Source organism: Bubalus bubalis, chromosome 8 (genome assembly GCF_019923935.1).
Source record: "Bubalus bubalis isolate 160015118507 breed Murrah chromosome 8, NDDB_SH_1, whole genome shotgun sequence".
NCBI lineage: Eukaryota > Metazoa > Chordata > Mammalia > Artiodactyla > Bovidae > Bubalus > Bubalus bubalis.
In genome coordinates this window covers 71,173,058-71,190,175 of record NC_059164.1, presented here as the reverse complement: position 1 = coordinate 71,190,175, position 17,118 = coordinate 71,173,058, and positions in this window count along the sequence as shown.

Here is a 17,118-nt window from a genome sequence, read left to right as displayed (position 1 = left end):
AACTCAGGCCTGCCTGGTGATGTTTCGTGGAAGAAGTCCGTCAAGACCAGGCCACATACAATCTAATGAAGAACACAATCACGACACACTTAAAACCAATTAGAGGATAACAGATAAACCATGCAAAGGGCATTTAGAAGAGGAAATGAGTGTGGGCAGAATAAGCTAGAAGAGACTTCATAGAAAATGTGAATGTTGAGCTGGGATTGAGTACATTCTGGGTAGGGTGACCAGTTAAGCTCCACACAGAGGTGGGTCGGCTCACAGAGTGGCCAGGGTTGGATCAGTGAAGAAAAGTCCAAAAATGACCAAACTCATTCATCCATTCATTCATTCACACACTTACCATGTTTTGAGCACCTAGAACCTATTGGACATTACACTGAACACTGGGGATACAAAGATCAATAACAGTTTCTCAGGGAATTTGTCATCTAATGAGGGAGATATGTAGTTATGGTGTATCGTTGGAACTGCAGAGGTGGGCCTGTTAGAGTTTGGGGTGTTAGAGGCCTCCTTTCCACTCATCATGTCTCCTTTTGCAGTTTCCTGACAGAAGAGCTATAGATTTAACAAGCAGTGGGCAAATGGAGAACAAAGTAGCTGATCCAGTGAGGTCCAAGGCAGGGCTGCCCTAAGCTAACTCAGGATGCCTGGCTGAAGTCTAAGCCTCCAGGGTAGCCCAGCCCCCACGCCAAATCTCAGCTCCCTGGTGGGGAGTGCAGGAATAGTGAGGTTTGTTGCAGCTTCCGAAAGGCGCTTACCTAAACAGACACACAGACAGGAAGAGCTAGCCTGCTGTGTCCAGCAGCAGATGGAGGAAGAGAAGGGACACTCATGAAACCATGTTACCTCCTGGTACAATGCTCGTGCGCACGGAGCAATGTGGTCTCAAGAATCAATCAGAATAGCAACTTCATTCCATGCAGATGCAGACAGTAAAAGAGAATAGAGGAGGAATGCCCAGAAGCCTCTGCTAGCCAAGATAAAACTTGGGCTTTTCAAATTCAATACACTCAAAGCTGTAATTCCATTTCAGGGGCTGTGATACCTCCTCGCTCTCTAACAGGGAAGTGGGCATGAGGTGTTTCAGGAACTGTGCGAGGACACCCATCCCAGGCTGGGAAGAGTGGAGGAGGAAGGTCAAATTTCCTGGAGTAACTGATGCTTGAGCAGAGGTTTGAAGGTGGAACACCAATTGCCAGATGAAGAATGCAAGGTAGGAGGTAGAGGACCTGCAGGTATGAGAAAACAATACATATTTTGAGTAGTTTTAAATTATTTGTGTTTCCTCTACTTTGAAACTGACCATGTGCTAAGCTCAGACCTCTGGGTTACTATTCTAAAAGCAGAATCCCATGTAGGATGGAATCAAGCCCCATAGCCACCCCAAACCCTTTTGTCCCAGGCATTCCTCCCCTCCACCCCTACCTGTCCTGCCTATAGACTTGGCTCTGGGAGAAAACCAGCCACCCTAATAATATTCTTCATTTAGCCAAATCAGGACTCAACTTCTCAGCCTAGGAGTTCCTAATCATGATCTTATGGGCAAACCTACAAGTTCAGAGAATAAACATTTTAGAGTTGGTTCTACTCCCTAATTCAGGAGAGATACAACTCACTTTTGCTGTATTTTAACGGCCTAAATACCTTCCAGCCTATTCCCCCTGCCTAAATAAGGAACAGGACAGAGGAGCAGATAAAAAGAGATGGACAAATCAGCATTTGTTTGGGACTTCCACATCATGATACAAAGTTTCTTTCCACTAAGCAAAGAGGGCTATCTGGAGCTAGGTCCACACAAAGCCTCCATGTGACCTACTGATGGCAGGAAAGCAAATAAGAGGGCAGATAATCATTGCTCTCTTTCTAATATACCTGCATTATGCTAGCAAGAGAGTTCCATAATGCAGGTATATTATACCTGCATTATGCTAGCAAGAGAGTCTGCTTTATTGACTATGCCAAAGCCTTTGACTGTGTGGATCGCAACAAATTGTGGAAAATTCTTCAAGAGATGGAAATACCAGATCACCTGACCTGTCTCTGAGACATCTGTATGTAGGTCAGGAAGCAAAAGTTAGAACTGGACACGGAACAACAGGCTGGTTCCAAATAGGTATAGGAGTACGTCAAGGCTGTGTATTGTCACCCTGCTTAGTTAACTTCTATGCAGAGTTCATCATGAGAAACGCTGGGCTGGAAGAAGCACAAGCTGGAATCAAGATTTCTGGGAGAAATATCAATAACTTCAGATATGCAGATGACACCACCCTTATGGCAGAAAGTGAAGAAGAACTAAAGAGCCTCTTGATGAAAGTGAAAGAGGAGAGTGAAAAATTTGGCTTAAAGCTCAACATTCAGAAAACTAAGATCATGGCATCTGGTCCCATCACTTCATGGCAAATAGATGGGGAAACAGTGGAAACAGTGTCACACTTTATTTTGGGGGGCTCCAAAATCACCATGGATGGTGGCTGCAGCCATGAAGTTAAAAGACGCTTGCTCCTTGGAAGGAAAGTTATGATCAACCTAGAGAGCATATTAAAAAGCAGAGACATTACTTTGCCAACAAAGGTCTGTCTAGTCAAGGCTATGGTTTTTCCAGTAGTCATGTATAGATATGAGAATTGGACCATAAAGAAAGCTGAGAGCCAAAGAATTGATGTTTTTGAACTGTGGTGTTGGAGAGAACTCTTGAGAATCCCTTGGACAGCAAGGAGATCCAACCAGTCCATTCTAAAGGAAATCAGTCCTGAGTGTTCACTGGAAGGACTGATGTTCAAGCTGAAACTCCAATATTTTGGCCACCTGATGTGAAGATCTGACTCATTTGAAAAGACCCCGATACTGGGAAAGATTGAAGGCGGGAGGAGAAGGGGACGACAGAGGATGAGATGGTTGGACGTCATGACCAACTCAATGGAGGTGAGTTTGAGTAGACTCTGGGAGTTGGTGATGGACAGGGAGGCCTGGCGTGCTGTAGTCCGTGGGGTCTCAGAGTCAGACATGACTAAGCGACTGAACTGAACTAATGCTTAGATGGTTACTTAATACTGTGTATGCAACAGAAAGTGGTTTTTTTTTTCCCTCTATGTAGAACATTGGAATCAGTTACAATGTCATCAGAATTCAACAAATACCTTTTCCATCATCATAAAAGAAAACAGCCTTTCAAATGAGATGTTTCAGTGAAATATTATTTTATTGTGTTTTGTCAGTAGGAGGATTATGATATTGTCACAACTAAGTTATTGCCTTTTCTTCTGCCTATTAGTAAAATTAGCACAGTGTGATATCACACAGAATCTTTTTCTCTTTTTAAAATTGGAGTGGAATAACATATAATTAATCATATGTCATCCGGGTTCATTTTTTTTTAATGTGCTAGTAAGAGTTATCAATTTAAACTTGTTCTACTTCTGCAGGATTGAGACACTTGCAATCATGGGAACAGGGTGATGTGAATGGTACCTGCTCTGTTGCCTGACACACAGTAGGTGTGCAGTGAGGGCCAGTGCAGCCTGCAGTGGATTGGGATGACTAGGAGTGATCCCGGAGGAGCCAGAAACAAGGTGATGTTTGATGAACAACCTCAAAGGATTCTTCATCATTCTCATCATTCTCCTGACCCAGGGATCCAACCCAAGTCTTCTGCATTGCAGGCAGATTCTTTACCATCTGAGCCACCAGGGACTAGGTACTGTTTATGCAAGGCCTTGACAAAAGTAGAAGAGTTTTTTGTAACAACAACTTCCTGGTGCTCTCAGAGTTATTGGTTAACAGACTGTAGTTTCTAGTGATCTTAGAAGTTCTAGTCACATTAAGTTATCTTTAGTATCAAGTTTAAAAAGAACTTATTTTATCCTTTAATATTGTGATCCTCAAATTCCCTGAAACACCTTTGTATGCCTGTGTGCTAAGGCACCTTAGTCATGTCTGACTCTTTGCGGCCCTATGGTCTGCAGCCTGCCAGGCTTCTCCGTCTATGGGATTCTCCAGGCAGGAGTACTGGAGTGGATTGCCATGCCCTCCTCCAGGGGATCTTCCTGACCCAAGGATTGAACCTACACCTCCTGGATTGGCAGGTGGGTTCTTTACCACTAGCACCACTTGGGAAGCCCATGGAATACATGTAGGTCACTGATATTAATAATTTTTTCCTGGCTTTGAGTTTAATGATAATTTTGGAATTCTGACAAGCTGTAACACTTAACACTGCTAGTGTATTGACATATTACAAGTATGTCATGTTGGCATAGTACACTTCTTACTAATGTATTGACTTTAATTTGGGGGGACTCTAGTTTGTCCTTAGGCAGATTGTTTTGATATTAAAACTTGTTAAGGATTTGAGCCTTTTAAAAAAGCTATTTTATATACAAGACACAGATTCCTCTAATTCTCAATCTGGTCCTAATTTCAGTATTCTTCGTTTTCCCAGAAGTTAATTGAGTTTGAAACTTTATTTGTTCAGTGTATTTATTTGAAATCTGATTTGACTCATTAATTTGGCTGCTATACTAAGAGGTTATGAGGCAATTTAAAGTTGAAATGAGAAACTTTGAGTAGAAAATAAAAGCCACAGTTTGCCCTTCTATCTCACTCAATGTGTGTTTACTTGCTCAGTAATGCCCAACTCTTTGCAACCCCATGAACTGCAGCCCACCAGTCTCCTCTGTCTGTGGGATTTTCCAGGCAAGGATACTGGAGTGGGTTGCCATTTCCTTCGCCAGGGGATCTTCCTGACCCAGGGACTGAACCCGGGTCACCTTACTTTTGGGGTGTTATCTTATTTGGGTATTATCTACTAGAACGTGTGTGCATGCTCAGTTGCTCAGCCATATCTAACTCTTTTCAACCCCATGGACTGTAGCCTGCAAAGCTCCTCTGTTCATGGAATTTTCCAGACAAGAATACTGGAGTGGGTTGCCATTTCCTCTTTCAGGGAATCTTCCTGACCCAGGGATCAAAACCACGTCTCCTGTGTTTCCTGCATTGGCAGGTGGATTCTTTACCACTGAGCCACCTGAGAAGCCCAGTAGAGAGAACAGCATTGTTCAAATGATTTTTCAGTTAATGTTTGTTGAGAGTAATTTGAATTTTATTTATTCTGATTTCTCTATCTTTTCTATCACAAGCAAGTCTTTTCAAATCATAGTGAGCTGCTAAGTCAACTAGTCTGTGAATTTCAATGCAAGAATAAGCAGTGTTGGCAGAACAAATTTAATATAGTCATTCCTAATAGACTGAATTATTGACCAAGTTATAATGGAGGCAGCTGATCTCTGATGAGTTCCTAGAGTCCCAAGGATGTTATCAATTCCTGAGACTTTTATTGAATAATCTGTCTATGACAGGTACTCTGCAAGTTTCCGAGAGTCATATAAAGATGAGTGAGACAGTTTCTCTGCTCTTAAAGACCTGGCAATTTATGAAGGAGACAGACACATGCTTGAGTGACTGCACTATAAGGTAGATCATGATTGAGATTTAAATAGAAACATAAAGTAGTTGCAATGATAGAACAGAGGAGGCTGAAAGCGTTTCCTTCCACTACTGTGTGTAGGGAGAGGGGGCTGTTATTTGAAGTGGACCTTGGTGAATGGCAGTTGTTCAATAGGTTACTTGTCACTACTGCTAATCTCAAGGTTATTATTAACTATGTTAATAGTCTTAGAAAAAAGGCTGTGCAGGTGCCCAAGCAATCTTCCCTGAGATAAATGTCAAGATGTCTAGGGACGTGGATATTGGCCATGCATCTAGGAGTCAGCATGATTATATAAATTGGTATAAATGGGAGGTGGGATGAGAGAATAAACACCATGGAGGGGATAGGATGGTGTCTGATGTTCTTTTAATGCTCGAACCTCCACCCTGAAAATCAGGGATTCATTTGGGCAACAATGAATTCAGATCAGTTCAGGTCAGTTGCTCAGTCATGTCTGACTCTTTGCAACCCCATGAATCACAGCACGCCAGGCCTCCCTGTCCATCACCAACTCCTGGAGTTCACTCAAACTCATGTCCATCGAGTCTGTGATGCCATCCAGCCATCTCATCCTCTGTCGTCCCCTTCTCCTCCTGCCCCCATTCCCTCCCAGCATCAGGGTCTTTTCCAATGAGTCAACTCTTCGCGTGCGGTGGCCAAAGTACTGGAGTTTCAACTTCAGCATCAGTCTTTCCAATAAACACCCAGGACTGATCTCCTTTAGGATGGACGGGTTGGATCTCCTTGCAGTCCAAGGGACTCTCAAGAGTTTTCTCCAACACCACAGTTCAAAAGCATCAATTCTTCAGCGCTCAGCTTTCTTAACAGTCCAACTCTCACATCCATACATGACCACAGGAAAAACCATAGCCTTGACTAGATGGACCTTTGTTGGCAAAGTAATGTCTCTGCATTTGAATATGTTCCTAGGTTGGTCATAACTTTCCTTTCAAGGAGTAAGCATCTTTTAATTTCATGGCTGCAGTCACCATCTGCAGTGATTTTGGAGCCCAGAAAAATAAAGTTGGGCACTTTTTCCACTGTTTCCCCATCTAATTCCCATGAAGTGGTGCGATGAGATGCCATGATCTTAGTTTTCTGAATGTTGAGCTGTAAGCCAACTTTTTCATTCTCCGCTTTCACCTTCATCAAGAGGCTTTTGAGTTCCTCTTCACTTTCTGCCATAAGGGTGGTGTCATCTGCATATCTGAGGTTATTGATATTTCTACCACCAATCTTGATTCTAGCTGGTGCTTTTTCCAGCCCAGGGTTTCTCATGATGTACTCTGCATATAAGTTAAATAAGCAGGGTGACAATATACAGCCTTGACGTACTCCTTTTCCTATTTGGAACCAGTCTGTTGTTCCATGTCCAGTTCTAACTTTTGCTTCCTGACCTGCATATAGGTTTCTCAAGAGGCAGGTCAGGTGGTCTGGTATTCCCATCTCTTTCAGAATTTTCCAGTTTATTGTGATCCACACAGTCAAAGGCTTTGGCATAGTCAATAAAGCAGAAATAAATGTTTTTCTGGAACTCTCTTGCTTTTTCAATGATCCAGCAGATGTTGGCAATTTGATCTCTGGTTCCTCTGCCTTTTCTAAAACCAGCTTGAACATCAGGAAGTTCACGGTTCACATATTGCTGAAGCCTGGCTTGGAGAATTTTGAGCATTACTTTACTAGCGTGTGAGACGAGTGCAATTGTGCGGTAGTTTGAGCATTCTTTGGCATTGCCTTTCTTTGTGATTGGAATGAAAACTGACCTTTTCCAGTCCTGTGGCCACTGCTGAGTCTTCCAAATTTGCTGGTATATTGAGTGCAGCACTTTCATAGCATCATCTTTTAGGATTTGAAATAGCTCAACTGGAATTCCATCACCTCCACTAGCTTTGTTCGTAGTGATGCTTTCTAAGGCCCACTTGACTTCACATTCCAGGATGTCTGGCCCAAGGTGAGTATCACACCATCGTGATTATCTTGGTCGTGAAGCTCTTTTTTGTACATTTCTTCTGTGTATTCTTGCAACCTCTTCTTAATATCTTCTGCTTCTGTTAGGTCCGTACCATTTCTGTCCTTCATTGAGCCCATCTTTGCATGAAATGTTCCCTTGGTATCTCTGATTTTCTTGAAGGGATCTCTAGTCTTTCCCATTCTGTTGTTTTCCTCTATTTCTTTGTGTTGATCGCTGAGGAAGGCTTTCTTATCTCTCCTTGCTATTCTTTGGAACTCTGCATTCAGATGCTTATATCTTTCCTTTTCTCCTTTGCTTTTCACTTCTCTTCTTTTCACAGCTATTTGTAAGGCTTCCTCAGACAGCCATTTTGCTTTTTTGCATTTCTTTTCCATGGGGATGGTCTTGATCCCTGTCTCCTGTACAGTGTCACGAACCTCAGTCCATAGTTCATCAGGCACTCTGTCTATCAGATCTAGTCCCTTAAATCTATTTCTCACTTCCACTGTATAATCATAAGGGATTTGATTTAGGTCATACCTGAATGGTCTAGTGGTTTTCCCCACTTTCTTCAATTTAAGTCTGAATTTGGCAATAAGGAGTTCATGATCTGAGGCACAGTCAGCTCCCGGTCTTGTTTTTGCTGACTGTATAGAGCTTCTCCATCTTTGGCTGCAAAGAATATAATCAATCTGATTTTGGTGTCGACCATCTGGTGATGTCCATGTGTAGAGTCTTCTCTTGTGTTGTTGGAAGAGGGTGTTTGCTATGACCAGTGCATTCTCTTGGCAAAACTCTATTAGCCTTTGCCCTGCTCTATTCGATACTCCAATGCCAAATTTGCCTGTTACTCCAGGTGTTTCTTGACTTCCTACTTTTGCATTCCAGTCCCCTATAATGAAAAGGACATCTTTTTTGGGTGTTAGTTCTAAAAGGTCTTGTAGGTTTTCATAGAACCATTCAACTTCAGCTTCTTAAGTGTTACTGGTTGGGGCATAGGCTTGGATTACTGTGATACTGAATGGTTTGCCTTGGAAATGAACAGAGATCATTCTGTCATTTTTGAAATTGCATCCAAGTACTGCATTTCAGACTCTCTTGTTGACTATGATGGCTACTCCATTTCTTCTAAGGGATTCCTGCCCACAGTAGTAGATAAAATGGTCATCTGAGTTAAATTCACCCACTCCAATCCATTTTAGTTCCCTGATTCCTAGAATGTTGACGTTCACCCTTGCCATCTCCTGTTTCAGTTCAGTTCAGTTGCTCAGTCGTGTCCGACTATTTGCGTCCCCATGAATTGCAGCACGCCAGGCCTCCCTGTCCATCACCTATTCCCAGAGTTCACTCAGACTCATGTCCATCGAGTCGGTGATGCCATCCAGCCATCTTATCCTCTGTTGTCCCCTTCTCCTCCTGCCCCCAATCCCTCCCAGCATCAGAGTCTTTTCCAATGAGTCAACTCTTCGCGTGAAGTGGCCAAAGTACTGGAGTTTCAGCTTCAGCATCGTTCCCTCCAAAGAAATCCCAAGGCTGATCTCCTTCAGAATGGACTGGTTGGATCTCCTTGCAGTCCAAGGGACTCTCAAGAGTCTTCTCCAACACCACAGTTCAAAAGCATCAATTCTTTGGTGCTCAGCTTTCTTCACAGTCCAACTCTCACATTCATACATGACCACTGGAAAAACCATAGCCTTGACTAGACAGACCTTTGTTAGCAAAGTAATGTCTCTGCTTTTGAATATGCTATCTAGGTTGGTCATAACTTTCCTTCCAAGGAGTAAGCGTCTTTTAATTTCATGGCTGCAGTCACCATCTGCAGTGATTTTGGAGCCCAAAAAAATAAAGTCTGACACTGTCTCCCCATCTATTTTCCATGAAGTGACAGGACCACATGCCATGATCTTTGTCTTCTAAATGTTGAGCTGTAAGCCAACTTTTTCACTCTCCACTTTTACTTTCATCAAGAGGCTTTTGAGTTCCTCTTCACTTTCTGCCACTTCCAATTTGCCTTGATTCATGGATTTGACATTCCAGGTTCTTATGCAATATTGCTCTTTACAGCATTGGACATTGCTTCTCTCACCAGTCACATCCACAATTGGGTATTGTTTTTGCTTTGGCTCCATCCCTTCGTTCTTTCTGGAGTTATTTCTCCACTGATCTCCAGTAGCATATTGGGCACCTACTGGCCCGGGGAGTTCCCCTTTCAGTATCCTATCATTTTGCCTTTTCATACTGTTCATGGGGTTCTCAAGGCAAGAATACTGAAATGGTTTGCCATTTCCTTCTCAAGTGGACCACATTCTGTCAGACCTCCCCACCATGACCCACCCATCTTGGGTGGCCTCACACAGCATGGCTTAGTTTCATTGAGTTAGACAAGGCTGTGGTCCATGTGATCAGATTGACTAATTTTCTGTGATTATGGTTTCAGGGTGTCTGCCCTCTGATGCCCTCTCGCAACACCTACTGTCTTACTTGGGTTTCTCTTACCTTGGGTGTGGGGTATCTCTTCAGGCTGCTTCAGCAAAGCGCAGCCCCCATATTTTTGAAAGAAATGATATTTTGGCGGAGGAGTGGTCACACTGGGATCTAAGTAACAAAGTTTAACAGATGAGATTATTTCTCTTCTCCAAGGCTCAGACCCCAGAGTAACAGCACCCACACACAGCTCAGTCAACTGTTAGACATCAAGTGCTGAGCCCATAAATACAACAGGAGAAAGTCTATCACTTGGCAGAACAGGCTTCTCATGAAGGGCTCCTGCAGTTGTGGCTGACGTTTGGCAGATCAGTTTTGGGGTTTGACTTGTAGAGTCACCAGTCATTCTGGTTTTCGCATGATTTTTCCAGGCTTGGCACTGAAAATCCTTCATTCCTAGAAAACGCTTCAGTTCCAGGGAAGGCAAGGCAGCTAGCTGGTCACCCCACTTGGGAAACAAAGACTATTTGTGATCTCATTTTTAGGGAAACTATGCTCTGAGTGCTCTACTATGTACAAGTGAGCATCTCAACCTGCCATCTGCATTTACACACCTGAACACAAATGCTTAACTGCATGCTATTTTCCTAATTGACTTTCCTATTTGACTCTCTAGTGAGAGTACACCATTCTCTCTAGATCATTATAAAACGTGATTTCAAAATATTTCCATGATAGAAAAGAACATCAGCTGTTAAGATACTGAGAATGTTTTAAAATTTCTAGACTAGCCACTTCCTTATTCTAACATTATGAGCACATTGGTTCTGTGAAAGCGTAAATATTTAATTTCATGGATAATTAACTCTTTATAAGAAAAATTATTTCAATTTGAAACCTTAAATGGCTATTTGCCTTCTGAAATTACAAGTTTTGCAGGTTTTGTTTTTTGTGACAAGAAATAGGATGAGAGATCTAACATTTGTTGAGAAGCTGGTATAAACTAGAATTACTGTAATTCTTTTAATCCTCATACAAAACATGAGATACAAGTATGGCTGGCCATATCTTACAGATAAGGAAACTGAGGCACGGAAAGGTGAAATTATGTAAAGTTTAAAAATAAAATAAAATTTAAAAATAAAAAAAAGAAAGAAACAGGGCAACAAAGCTAGTAAGTGGTGGAGCTGGAACTCCAACCCAGATCAGTTTGACTACCTATGGGGATTTTAAATCATTGTATTATTATTCTCTCAGTAAAACTCCACCCTGCTGTTTTATTACATATAATCACTATGGTCATAAGGGTCAGGCAGCATAGAGAATTACTGAGTTGGATCATGGAGTCAGGAAAGAATGAAGTCCTTCATCTTTGGGCAATGACTCCCCTCTGTTCTCTAAATGCTTATTGCTTAAAAGTCTAGTGCGTCTAATACTAATACAGCTATACTAGCTTTTCAGACATTCAATTCAGTTCAGTTCAGTTCAGTTGCTCAGTCATGTCCAACTGTTTGTGACCCCATGAATCGCAGCACGCCAGGCCTCCCTGTCCATCACCAACTCCCGGAGTTCACTGAGACTCACGTCCATCGAGTCGGTGATGCCATCCAGCCATCTCATCCTCTGTTGTCCCCTTCTCCTCCTGCCCCCAATCCATCCCAGCATCAGAGTCTTTTCCAATGAGTCAACTCTTCGCATGAGGTGGCCAAAGTACTGGAGTTTCAGCCTTAGCATCATTCCTTCCAAAGAAATCCCAGGGCTGATCTCCTTCAGAATGGACTGGTTGGATCTCCTTGCAGTCCAAGGGACTCTCAAGAGTCTTCTCCAACACCACAATTCAAAAGCATCAATTCTTCAGTGCTCAGCTTTCTTCACAGTCCAACTCTCACATCCATACATGACCACAGGAAAAACCATAGCCTTGACTAGACAGACCTTTGTTGGCAAAGTAATGTCTCTGCTTTTGAATATGCTATCTAGGTTGGTCATAACTTTCCTTCCAAGGAGTAAGCATCTTTTAATTTCATGGCTGCAGTCACCATCTGCAGTGATTTTGGAGCCCCAAAAAATAAAGTCTGACACTGTTTCCACTGTTTCCCATCTATTTCTCATGAAGTGATGGGACCAGATGCCATGATCTTCATTTTCTGAATGTTGAGTTTTAAGCCAACTTTTTCACTCTCCTCTTTCACCTTCAACAAGAGGCTTTTTAGTTCCTCTTCACTTTCTGCCATATACCTATCTTCTTTCATCCATTTACTTTCAACCTTTCTGAGCCTTCAAGTTCTTGTAGCAAAATAAAGTTATTAAAAAAAAGTTAGTAAGCCCTTTTTCTATCAAGTTTAGGCTATTTACATTTGCTATGATTATTAATTTCTCAAGAGGCAGATCAGGTGGTCTGGTATTCCCATCTCTTGAAGAATTTTCGACAGTTTAAGCAACAGTTAGAATAGAACTGGACATGGAACAACAGACTGGTTCCAAATAGGAAAAGGAGTTCATCAAGGCTGTATATTGTCACCCTGCTTATTTAACTTATATGCAGAGTACATCATGAGAAACGCTGGACTGGAAGAAACACAAGCTGGAATCAAGATTGCTGGGAGAAATATCAATAATCTCAGATATGCAGATGACACCACCCTTATGGCAGAAAGTGAAGAGGAACTCAAAAGCCTCTTGATGAAAGTGAAAGCGGAGAGTGAAAAAGTTGGCTTACAGCTCAACATTCAGAAAACGAAGATCATGGCATCCGGTCCCACCACTTATGGGAAATAGATGGGGAAACAGTGGAAACAGTGTCAGACTTTATTTTTCTGGGCTCCATAATCACTGCAGATGGTGACTGCAGCCATGAAATTAAAAGATGCTTACTCCTTGGAAGGAAAGTTATGACCAACCTAGATAGCATATTCAAAAGCAGAGACATTACTTTGCCAACAAAGGTTCGTCTAGTCAAAGCTATGGTTTTTCCTGTGGTCATGTATGGATGTGAGAGTTGGACTGTGAAGAAAGCTGAGCACTGAAGAATTGATGCTTTTGAACTGTGGTGTTGGAGAAGACTCTTGAGAGTCCCTTGGACTGCAAGGAGATTCAACCAGTCCATTCTGAAGGAGATCAGCCCTGGGATTTCTTTGGAAGGAATGATGCTAAGGCTGAAACTCCAGTACTTTGGCCACCTCATGTGAAGAGTTGACTCATTGGAAAAGACTCTGATGCTGGGAGGGATTGGGGGCAGGAGGAGAAGGGGACGACAGAGGATGAGATGGCTGGATGGCATCACCGACTCGATGGACGTGAGTCTCAGTGAACTCCGGGAGTTGGTGATGGACAGGGAGGCCTGGCGTGCTGTGATTCATGGGGTCGCAAAGAGTTGGACACAACTGAGTGACTGATCTGATCTGATGATTATTAATGTACTTAGATTTATTTCTACCATCTTATTTTGTTCCGTTTATCATGCTTTTGCTTTACTTCTTTTTTGGTGGTGTTTTATGGAATAAATCATTACCTTCTTTTTTCCCTCCATGAGGTTACATATTATACTTCCCATTGTTGTTGTTTTCCAGTCACCCAGTCATGTCTGACTCTTTGCAACCCCATGGATTGTAGCACGCCAGGCCTCTGTGTCCCTCACCATCTCCCGGAGTTTGCCCAAGTTCATGTTCATTGCACAGTGATGCTGTCCAGCTATCTCATCCTCTCATGCCCTCTTCTCCTTCTGCCCTTGATCCTTCCCAGCATCAGGGAATTTTCCAATGAGTCATCTGTTTCCATCAGATGACCAAAATACTGAAACTTCAGTTTCAGCATCAGTAGTTCCAGTGAATGTTCAGGGTTGATCTCCCTTAAGATTAACTGGTTTTATCTCCTTGCTGTCCAAGGGACTTTCAGGAATCTTCTCCAGCACCACAGTTTGAAGACATCAGTTCTTTGACGTTCTGCCTTCTTTATGATCCAGCTCTCACACCTGTACATGACCACTGGGAAGACCATAACCTTGACTGTACTGACCTTTGTCTGCAGAGTAATGTCTCCGCTTTTCTACACACTGTCTAGGTTCGTCATCACTTTCCTGCCAAGAAGCAATCGTCTTCTGATTTCATGGCTGGCTGCAGCCACCATCGCAGTGATGATATATTTTCTATCCTTCTTCTAAGCAAAATAAGGAATTAGAATGAGCCCAACTCCAATAACCTTCCCCAGCCATTTTGCTAATTTGTCCTCCCAACTAGACATTATTATTTCTGTTATTCAGGGTAGTCAATGGTTATTTATATTTCCCTGTGCTTACTTTTTTTTTTTTTTTTGATCACTGTTGCTACGTTCAATGTATGCCTTCTTTCTATATTCAGTTTCCTTCTTCCTATTGTAGTATATGCTTCAGAAGTTCATTTAGATAGTGTCTTGAAATCATGTATTTTTTCAGTGAGTAACTTTATTTCAGTTTAGCTGGACACAATATTCTACCTCTCCAGTTATTTTTTTTCAATACTCCATAGCTATCAGTTCATTGACTCTTAGCCTCCTTATTGATTTTCAGAAATCTGTAATCTTTGAAGTGTTTTTTTCCTGTAGATAATCTATTTTTTCCTCTTTGGTTGCCTTTAAGAATTTTTCTTTTTCATGGCGGTCTGAAATTTCACACTGATGTGTTACTTTGTAAGGTTTTTGTTTTTGTTTTTTTTAATCCTTTTAGGGATTTTTGTACTTTAAAGTCTAAGGATTTGGGTCTTTTATCAACCCACATATGCGCTCTCTTTAAACATTGCCTCTCTTATATTCTCTATTATTTCATTCTGGAAATTCTATTGAGTGAACCTTCTTATTTTATGTTTCAAAATTTTAAATCACTCTCCTATTTCTCCTCTATTTATTTATCTATGCTACATATTCTGAACAATTTCTTCAAATATGTTCTGTTGCCTCTAGAATTCCCTTCAGCAAGTCTAAAATGCTGTTTAACCCATCCTTTGAGCTTTTGTTTTAATGACTGTAGTGTTAAATTATTATTTTTAGAATTTCTGTTTCGTTATTTTGAATCTTTTCTATTTTTTCATAGTGACTCGTTCTTCAGACTTTGATTCACTTTTGTGTTCTTCATTATTTAAATTAATTTAAGTATACCTGTACTATGTACCCTTTCAGATTGCTGGTTTGTATTTCAAGTCCTTGAGGCTCTACTCTCCCAGCATGTTGGATTTTCCTATTCTTAATCCTCTTTTTTGTTCCTCATTCCCTACAGAAGCTCCTTACAACTTTAACTAGGGGAATGTTCCTTCAGGATGGTTTTGTGTCTATATCTGCCATGTGAATCCCCAACCAGTTTATGTTAATTTCTTAGCTTGGTGGGTCCTGGATTATGGGGTTAGTATACATTTTTCAATCCACAAGACTTTCAATTTGGAGTTTTAGTTTCCTATAGAGACTTTTTTCCCATCCAGAACCTAGGCACTGGAAAGCAAGCTAAGCCATGTTTTTCCTATTCCATCCTTTCATTCTCTGTTATATTTGCAGTAAACAGATATTTGAAGATCCTGCATTTATGCTGAAATCTCAGTTCCACCCAAGCAAAGTCAAGGGCTGAAAGCCTCATCTACTGAAACCAGAGCTTCTGCATTCCTTGAACTTACTCCCAGTGAGATATTAAACAGGATGAGGCATAAGCATGGATGCTAAGATCTTTGCTTTTTAGTTTCCTTATTATTTCTGGTACCTGGATAATTCTTCCACCCTTTTTTGTGAGCTCTCTTTTGCACTTCTAACATAATCTATTTGCATCATCTTCATACTTGATTTTTACTGAACTGGGGCTCACAGTGGTTAATTGTTTACTCATTGCTATGTTCTAGTGTGCACAAAAGGGCAGCCATTCCTTGATATACATATGAGAAAGAGTTATGGAAATATATTTAAACTAGTGTATTAGAAAGACTGTCATCAAAGAGAAAGAAAGATGCACATAAATTTATGCTACAAATAGTTAAGGAAACTACAAATTAGTGAGAAAGAAGTAGGAAGTACTACTACTATAAAAGTAGGAAGTAGAGGACAGAATGGGTAATTATATTCCTGCTCCATCCTTGACTACCTGAATGACCTTGAGTGAGTCACAGTCTGTTTCTTAGTTTCAACTTCTGGAAAAATTATTAATACCAACCTTGCCTAACCGTTAGAATTAAGTGAACGAATGTGTAAATACTTGTCAAAATACCTGGCAAATAGTGAGTACTCAATAAATAGTAGCTCCCTCCCTCCATTAAGACAGAAAGAATAGACGTATACGTCATCATATCATTAATTAGAGATGATCTGACAAAAAGGGATTTCAGCATCTAGTTTAGATGGTGAGTGAATGTAGCCTTTAGAAATCTGGAGGATTCAATTGGGAAAACAAGGTCAATAAAGATGCAAACCCTGACTTGTACTTCACTTCTAACACCTAGTGCGTTGAAGATTCACAGTCTCTGAGTCTCAGCTTATAGAACCTCTCTATGACAGCTGGCTGGCACTGTATTTAGAATATGAGTGGGGTCATTGCTTTAAATTACTGTTGAATCTGATCTTATCAAAGAATAATGACTTCCATGTAGAAACCATGTAAAACCATTGAACGGTTCCCCTTGATGTAGCCTGCCCCTCCCCCCATCCCAGCTGTTAAGGAGTAAAGGGAGGCAGTAAACAGAGAAGACAGCCACTTTCCTGGAAACCTGGGTCAGAATTTCACAACAACCAAGAGATAGAAAGGACTTTAAAAATCATTAACTTGTTGGGAATTGTCAAATCTTTTTCCATGTATCAGTCCTTCACATACCTGGTTGAGGTTATTCATAACAATATGACGGATAATAATTACATCCTGAAGGAATACAGTGAAGTTACTGGATAGGAACTACTTATACTAGAGAACTAAAAGTGATCTTCTACATTATTAACATTGTATTTTCTAAGGTTGGGATTTGCCAGAATGTTAAAGTAGGCTGCTTTTCTCATCTATTTTAGTGAAGAAATCCACCTGAGGGATGTACTATGTATTCTTGCCTAGAAAATCCCATGAACAGAGGAGCCTAGTGGGCTATAGTCCATGGGGTCACAAAAGAATCGGACATGACTTAGCAACTAAACAACTGTGTCTCAAATGCAGAAAAAAATGTGGAAGTAGGAAATTCTTTATTCCAAGAAAACAGGGAAGCCTGGTGTGCTGCATTCCATGGGGTCGCAAAGAGTCGGACATGACAGAGCAACTGAACTG